The following is a 9,951-nucleotide window of genomic DNA, read 5'->3' on the forward strand; positions in this document are numbered from 1 at the left end:
CAAATGATATACTTGTACCATGGTATCGAATATTCTGTGGGAATAAAGCAAGATCAAAAGTCATGTTTACACTTGGTTGGCATGCCATGGAAAATTGGCAACGAGACAAAGATTGAAGCGATTTGGTATGGTGGACTATTCAACATGTTGTTTTTGTACGCAAGAGGAAACCATAAATCATCTACTTTTGTATTGTAACCCGATAAGTGCTATATGGCAGCAGGTATTGGAATGGCTTGGCATCACCCATATATGGAACAAAAGTATGGAGTGAAGAGCTTAGATGGGGTTTGGAATTATAGGAATTGTATCACTTTTGGAAAATTCATTGATAGTTCTAAGGTAGCTGATAACATAATTGAGATGATTGTATATCGTGGGTGGGGTAGTATTAAGCTTAGACCTCATATTGCATGCTTAATGCTATAGTTTTGGATCCTTAGTCTATGTTGATTAGCTGGACCTATAGGGTCGCTTTGTAATCACTGTTTTTTTTTTATTTAATATATCAGTCTATTATTTCAAAAAAAATTAAGTAATTTTTTGAAATTTTGATATCCAAATTTTTTTTTGATAAAATGATGAAATACTTAAAGTAACATTTTAAAAATAACTATTTAAACTAAATATTTATTTAAAATTTTTAGAAAAAATTTCTTTGAAAATAAATTTTACTCAAAAATATGTTACATTATAAAAATTATTTTAAAAAAAGTCAAAACAAACGGGTCCTAGTCACTCTTAATCAACACTACTCCGTCTGTCCTAAATTAGTTCTCATATTTGTCATTTTCAGAGATTAAAAAAATATAATAAATAAAAGAGAAAAAATAGTGACTTTACTAAATTATCCTTATTAATTATTGATATATTTGAATAACCATTAGGGTGTGTTTGTTTGACGGATTTAAATTGTTACCCTTGGAATGTTATTCCTAGGAGTTTTATTCCCATCAATTTGTTTGCTAAATAATTCAGGTTCTTAGGAATATTTTTAATTTTTAAATTTAATTTTATTTATAATTTTAAAAATATAAAATAATATGTTGAATTGATATGAAAGTGGTTAGTTTGAGTTGGTTATTTTTTATTCTCATAGGAATATATAATTCCCACCCCTTGACATGGGAACAAATAATTAAAATTTCATGGATAACTTATATTCTTGGGTATTATGTATTCTAAGGCATTTTTTTTCTTTCCCATCTACCAAAAAAGGAATAGTTATTTCCAATCTCAAGTTCCCATAAATCTTTTTTCTAGCACCGAAACAAACACACCCTTAGGAAATTTCTTAAAGCACCGCATAACCTTCTAGCACATCGTGCGAAAAAGACTATAATGTCCCCAGGTTCCGAGATTATCTCCAGGCGCACCAAACTTCAGTTGAAACCTAAATTAATTCGGAAATATATATATGTATCACCTACGGAGGTATATTTCTGGAAACTTGCGAGATAGAAGTAGAAAAACAGAATGGAAAAACAACAACTTTTCAAAATGAAAATACCATTGATATCATAAAATCATCAATACATAAGAGATTTTTACATAGATCAAACATTACACTTCAATGTCTAGGTGGACATTGTAACATCTTGATAAAATCATCGAACGATCTCAAAACAGTCGTATCCATCTCGATCAAAACTTTTGATTCTAAACGGAAAATCTCAACATAGCCCTTAAATCAGCAGCCTTCTTTAGCTTATGGTTGTTGAACTCAAGCTTCCATTCTTTGTCAATGGATATTGAGTGATACTCAATCTTCACAATTGTGTGATTGTCGCCGTATTGTAGAAGCTCCTGCAGTGTCTTTTACAAATCTTTGAGAGGGGTGTACTCAGTGATCTTAAATTCTCTTGATCGTGTAATGTCGATAAAGTGAATATTTCCATTATGCTAAATGATGTTCATTCTGGTGTATTGTGTTTTGGTATAAAACAAAATAACAAGTGCTCTATATTTATAATAGTGGTAGACTAATATGGACCTCACAAATTATATCTTGTACAAGGTCACGTTCCGGAAATGTATCTCCGAAAACACCCTTTATTTCATAAATGTATTTCTATAACCTTCTCTAGCATAACAAAACAAAATAGAAACATGTAATGAATGCATAATTTTTTTGGAAAACTTCAAAATTTATATATTAGACATCATAACACATTAATATAATGTCACTTACAAAAATAGATAGATAAATAACTACTAAAATGAATCGAAAGAGTTGCAGCCGCCAAATCTATTGAGTTAGTGCAACCAATTGACACGTAAACTGTTAGAAAATTACGAATGGAATCGAGGCTAGAATCGTGAACGGAATCACTTTCCTTATAAGTATTTCAAGCACTCTCAATATGTCTTAGAGTTGGAACGCAGGAATACCCAGGATAATTCAGTCTTTTATCGAGTTTGCGTAAGACCGACAAAAACTCGGATGTAGCGAAGAGTGTCTGGAATTTAAGTGAAGATGATAGGCTTATCAAATGTACATTTTGTTATTTATTTCTGAATCAAGAATGAGGTTTTTATAGGCCACTTTAGTATTGTTTCATAAGGTAGCGACCCTTCGTGAAACAGTTCCTTTTCCAAAAGTTACAATGCTTGGCCTATTGCAACATTTACCAAGAGTTGCATGTTTTCATTCTGCAACACTTCACGAAGTGTTACATATTTTTGCTTCACGAAGTGTTGTCTATTTTCATATTCAAAATACAAACTTCACATAGATATTTTCTTGTCTTTTTGGAACACACCTATGGTGATTAAATATTATTAAATATTAATTTCCAACAATTCCCCACTTGTTCTAATAATGACAAGATCAATTCTAGAAAAAAGGGAAACAAAGAATGTTAATACAATTAAGTATCTTTCGATTTTAAACTTAATCTTAGTAAGGATAACACAAAGTCTAATCGGAATATTAGGTAGCAATGCTTTTAAACCATTAATCCATATGATTATACCGGCGTTACGTTACACACATTCTTTAAGGGCTCTTCGCCTACATTTCTCGCCTAGCACTTATTTATGGCCATGTGCTATCCTGTTTCATGAATTTTTCATGAGAGAAACTCCAACTCTCACTTTGAGACGGCACCATCTCGAAATTCACATAGGTGAAGTTCATATTGTGTCTTTTTCCATGAGACACGTACCCTCGGGTATTGAACTTCATTAAGAGTTTGAAATAAAACTCAACCCTCGTTTTAAGGTCAACATTACCACGAAATGTTTGACAATTATCCAAATCAACGACTTGTTGTTATCCATTGAAAATCTTGAGGTTAATGTTCTGTTAACGTAAGATTGGGTTGCCGCCATTGTCGGAACTCTTACTCAAGGAGTTTCAACCTCCTACATCTCGAGGTTGTTTTTACTAAGTCTCTGGCCAGTGGCTTAGTAAATGAACTTCCCAAATTATAGATCGATCGTATATATGCGAGTAAATGATTACATCTTAATCAATTTTCTCACGAATGTCTAAGGCCTCAGTATCCAGACTTCCATTTTACACTTATCTGAATTCTCTTGCTAAATTGGCTTGACTAACACATTGTGTTAACACCTTTGAAACATTGTATTTAGCCAATGGAACTTCTGATAGAAGGTCCCCCAACCATTTAACTTCTTTGACCAGTGGAAGCGAGATCCACACACCATGGCTCCATGGTCAAAAAAGTGATGCATGTTTGTTTCTTGCTCTTCCAAGAAATCTCACCTACAACTAGTGTAAATATCCACTCAGTTGTAATTTTATGATCTCCAACACTCGATATCCAACTCATATTGGTATATCCTTCTAATATGATAGGAAACCTACCACGATGGAGGTCAAGATTTTGGTTTCTTTAAAAGATAATCGAAAATCCTTGTGATGGCCTTTCAATGCTCACTATTTGGATTTCTAGTAAATCTACTCATTTACTAATTGCAACTGCTATATTGCATATAGTATATTGCATTAGAAAACCAATTTCACTTGTGTATTCTAATATAGCCATAACACTTTCATTATCATTTTAGCACTAAGATCAAATTCACTTTTTGAAACGTGACAGTTTGAATTTATCAAGAACTTTCTCAATAAAGTGTATTTGACTAAGTTCATAACCCCCACTATTTCCGCATTACGTTGATCCCCAAAAAAGTGTGAACTAGTCCAAGATATTTCATCTTGAATGTGGAATTTTCTCAATATAGTGTATTTGACTATGTTTTAAACCCCCCACTCTTTCGCTTTACTTTGATTGAAAAGAGTGTCCACTATTTCAAGATTTTCATCTTGGTTTTGGAAGTTAGAAACCTCTTCGTTTCTAAGATTCTATTCATCTCTTTGATAATTATCAACATGTAATCAAAATATAGAGAGACAAAGGAATATCACAATATTCTTACACAACTTTGTGTACAAACACTTATCACAAGAATTAGATGAAGAATGTTTTTAGATAATTATGCATGATGATGCAAGAAGGTTTTTAGATGAAGTGAGAGATAAAATCATGAGCAATTTAAAATAAATAATATGAATTTCAATGAGTATCTTAGTTATGTTCACTTCTCTCAAATCTTCTCTTGAAATTCTATGTTCAACCTTCTTGATCAACTACATCATTTATGTGCATGACACTTTTGATCCCTTTCTTCTTTGACAACTTTTGTCTTCATCAAAACTAAATGTAAAATATATTCTTCACAATCTCCCCCTTTTTGATGATGACAAACGGTTTGAATTCATGTTTTGATAAAATTCAAAAGTCTCCCCCTATATTGTGTGTCTCCCCTTTTATTTTATTTTTAATCTTGCACTGACAAAGTCAAACCTTTTGAAGTTATTGTTTCAATACTTGTTTTAATCCATATAAGGATTTGATAAGCTTCCACACCTTTTGCTCATTACCAGAAAACTCATAACCTTATAATTGCTCCATGTAAATCTCCTCATCGAGATCTCTATTTAGGAATATCATTTTGACATCCATTTGATGAACTATAAGGTTATGAAAAGAAATCAATGCAAACGAAAGTACAATTTTCGTTGTGCTTGCTACTAGTGCATATGTGTTGAAACAATCAACACATTTATTTGGTCTAAAATCCTTTGTTACTAATTTATCCTTGTAGATGTTTAGTGTACCATCACTATGATACTTCCTTCTAAACATCCATTTGCATCCAATGGATCTTGATCTTTTAAGTAGATCGACAAGTTCTCAAATATGGTTTGACATTGTTGAATCCATTTCGTCTTGGATATCATCCTTCCAAGAGAAGTACATTGAAGATACTTCTTCATTGTAATTCTTAGGATCATCTTTCACTTGAAGAGTAATAGGAATATTACGAACAAATTTCTCACTATTTTCTTCTACTAGATAAAAGAAATATGTCAACAATCAATTTTTGTTCGGTTCTAGATCCTTACCCTTTCAAACTTTCTGCTTATTTTAAGTTCGATTTGTTTTTCAACAATTATTGACGAACTTTCGGTTTGTGTTTCAACAATCCACAGAGAACCTTCCTCGCGAGGTTCTTTATTTATGGGAATCTCGTATCCTTATCCTCCGCGATATTGATTCTCAAAATTCCACATCTCGTCGTCATGAATCATCTTTAAATAACCATCTTTATATGTCTTATATAATAAATTTCATGAAACACAAAACATGTTATTCTCATAGAATCCAAATCAAACTTTAATTGTATGATATGAAATCATAAACTTTAATAAATTTGATCACTTTTGATAATTAACACACTTTAATTTCATAAATTAAATGTCACTGATTGTGCAAGTATATATTGCACACATTTTCACTATTAACAAATGTAGTGGTTCAATTGGTAGAAAAGTAACCTTTCAAACCAAAGTATATAGCTTTCCGTTCAAATTACAAACGAATAAAAGCAAAGATCCAGTGACACCAATTTTGTCTTAATGTGGCTCTTGAAAGACACGTCACTTTTTCGACTCCGGCCATAATACCTTTTGGTTGCCTTTTCTCATGGTTACCTTTTCTCATGGTTATCATGTTGATTTTAAATGCAAAATTCAGACAGAAATTTAATATCAATTAGATACATAGACTATGAAATCTATATTATTGTAACCATGTCAAAATTCCATACAAGCAAACTCGTGACATTTAAAAGAATTTTATATATTAATGATAAATATAAATTGATATTGCAATTCATATCAATGAATTATTGTCAAAAATCATATAAGCTAACAAGAATCTAATACTTATTGTTAATAAAATATTTAATAAAATTTTACTTTGAAGTTACACTCCCACTTAAAAAATATATAAAAAATATATTCTAACGCACGCATTAAACATTAATATCAATCTAAAATTTTATTTTATCTTTGACTGTTATTGGTATCAATAAATATACTCTCTCCCTTATAACCACATATCATTAAGTTTTGTTTTATTTTAAATAATTGATAGGTGATACTAGGGGTACAACGTTTTTATACTGAGTAGTGTTGTCTAAGATGCAATTAATGCTGGCTGGACAAATACAGAGGCATAATGATTTTCAAATTATTTTGACCATCAGATGTGTTGTATCATGGCAAAGTAGCCGTTATTAAGTCAAGGGTCTCGTGTCCGAATCGGTGAGAGTTTTATTAAGTCAACACGAAGTGTTGTCTATTTTCATATTCAAAATACAAACTTCACATAGATATTTTCTTGTCATTTTGGAACAGACCTATGGTGATTAAATATTATTAAATATTAATTTCCAACATAAACCAGTAACACCGGAGAATTTTTCAGTTTTATTTATTAGTTAATTGTATCATCATGTATTGTGTATATATACTTTAAGGATATATTATGAATGAATATATTGTATATTTTCATCCTCAATTATCAATCTCTCTAATTCTTCCTCACTCTCCACACTCAATTACTCAATTATTCATCGACCTTGTGTTTGCAAGTTCGAACAATGTTTACTACTAAACTATATATGGTGTTCAAGAAAACAAGTGTTGATAAAAGTGTTCAACTCTGTTGTGTCATTAAAATAACATGTTTATGATATTATCAACTTTTTGTTTTTAGTCTAATATTATCCAATGATGACTTTATGTTATGTAGATAACATTTCCGTATCATTTCAAGTTTGATAAGCATTAATTTTTGAAGTTCATATGTAAGTAGTTCAGAAGGTTATACTTAATTTTAAACTAATATTTAGATATTTTGGACAGTAAACTCAAGTGAGTGTTTCATTTGTTTTACACATAATAATTGTTTTTGCGCATAACTAATTATTTATCTTGAGCTGTTGTGCATGATATCAAGTAAAATTATGTCACAGAGTGACAGAGATGAAAAACACATATCATCCTAATATGGTAATACTCAAAGAGCTGATTTCGTATATGCAATTGGCTACTTGAGTGCGTGATATTCAGAACCATTTTTTTTAGTAATATGATCAAAATACACCGCTTACCTACGGAATTTTCTGCGGAAAATATTTCGCAGGTATACCTGCGGATTTTCCTACGATTTAATAGAAAAAAATTCTACGGATCAGAATTTTGCAGAAAATTTCGCAGAAATACCTGCGAATTTTGATGCGATTTTATAAAATAACATAAATTTTTTACGGTTAAGGATTTTGCAGAAAATTCCGCAGGAATACTTGCGGATTTTGCTGCTGATAATATATTTCAAATAAAAAATCAAACTATTATACTAAATTCGCAAGTAATTTCGCAGGAAACTTTCTGCGGATTTTGTTTTGTATTATATTTTAATATTTTTTAATTTAAAAAATAATGTAAAATATTTTTCTTTTAAAATAAAATATATTTCTTGCAAATTGTATATATTTAGATTTTTTTTTAAATTTCCTAAAGCCTATATAAAAAAGTTAATAAAATTTTATTGGTGAATTATTGAGTATTATTATATTAATAAATTTTTTAATGTGAATTGTATTTTGTTTAATTTTAATTTTAGTTTGTTAATCTCTATTTTTTAATAAAATAAAAGGCATGAGACTTTTGGTTCTCTTGTAAGCAATTATAAAGTTTTAATTTTAGAAATCCTTCTTCAATGATAATGTGTTACATGAATTGATAATGTGTTACATGAATTTATATTTGATCTCTTGTTAAATTATTATTAAGTAATTTTAAATTTATAAATTAATTTTACTATTTTATTGAAGCATGGAAAAAAATATGGATGTATTATTATCAATTAAAGTTAGGAGAATACTCTCTTATTATTCTATTCAAATCTATATTTCTTAGTAAAATTAATTTTTATAAATAAAGAGTTAATAAATAATTAAAATATGTAAATCCTAATTGAGAATGAAAGACAAGTTCAAATTTGTTTCTCACGTAACTCTTCTTATTTTATATATTTTAGGTTTTTTTTTTTTGGGTGTAAGCAAGATATATTAATAGGGAGAACTAAGGGTTCTCCAATCCGATTACACAAGAAACGGGAAAAACCCGACAAAAAAGAAAATTACAACCAATTACAATTATGAGAGAAAAAGAAGCAGATCTTTAATGACCTCATAAAATGAATAATTAAGGTAAGTAATTTTCCCGCAAAAGGACAACTTCCAAACCAAAGCCTTAATGTTCCAAACCGTATCACTATGGTTCCAATTTTTCTCCCGAAAGCAAGCACCATTCCTAACCAACCATATTGTCCAAGTAGTAGCCAACCACACAACATCCACCTTGCTTTTTTTTAACCTTTTTGTCCCGGAAGAACCGATGTCAATCCATAAAATTTGACAAACACCTATCCTCCATACTGTCCTATTTACCCACCCAAAGAGCAATATCTAACCATATTGTCTTCACCACCCGACAACCAAAAAAAAGAATGGTTTCTATTTTCTACTTCATATCCACAAAACGTACAAAATAATTTATCTAAAGAAATAGAAATACGTCTATACACCAAAAGATCCTTTGTCGGGATCCTATCAAGAATAAGTCTCCTCCCAAAAGTCTTAATTTTAAAAGGCACCTCCGCCTTCCACACAAGACCAAAAGCCTCCTCAAACTCGTTTGGCGGCCCGAACGGGATGAAAGCTAAACCCAAAAATGCATAGCAAGAGGCCACCGAAAAGACACCTTCCGAATTGAACTTCCAAGAAACAACATCTCTCCCTCCCCCCACTCCAATGAAACCGGCCACCAACTCCTTCAACCGTCTTACACTCGCCGAAAGACCTCTCTCCGCCTCCTTCTCCCTCGTGACCTCAAAATCCCCCCACAACCAAGTTCCCTCTACCCACTCTCCCATTAACGCCATCGACACTCCTTTCAAACAAGAAGCTTCATAAACATCCGGAAAGACATCCTTCAAAATATGTCCTCCCCACCAAATTGCTTCCCAAAAAAGAGTGTTAAACCCATTACCCACAACAAAACTACAACCTTCAACAATAGAATCCCATACGGAACACCTCCCGTTATTCATAATATCCCTCCACCAAAGAGAAGAATGAGAAGGAGGAGATGAAAAAGTAGACGATTTAGCACAAAACGTACCGTACACCATCAGAGATAAATCTCCATAGCGAGCCTTTAGAACCCTTATCTAAAGATAACCTACACCTTGAAGAATTCTCCACCGCCACTTGGAAAGAAGAGCTTGATTGAAGACCGCAATATTTTTTACTCCAAGGCCCCCTTTGTCGAAAGGGAGCGTAACCTTCTTCCAACTAACCCAATGGATTTTCCTCTTTTCCTCCAAACCTCCCCATAAGAAATTGCTCTGAATCATATTCACCTCTTTCACCACTTTCAAAGGCATCTTGTAAAATGACATAGTGAAAATAGTCAAAGAAGCGAGAATTGATTTCAAAAGAGTGATTCTACCTCCCAAATTAAGGAAACGATTTTTCCAACTCCCTAGGCGCTTCTTTAACTTCAAC

Source organism: Vicia villosa, linkage group LG2 (genome assembly GCF_029867415.1).
Source record: "Vicia villosa cultivar HV-30 ecotype Madison, WI linkage group LG2, Vvil1.0, whole genome shotgun sequence".
In the NCBI taxonomy this organism is placed as follows: Eukaryota; Viridiplantae; Streptophyta; class Magnoliopsida; order Fabales; family Fabaceae; genus Vicia; species Vicia villosa.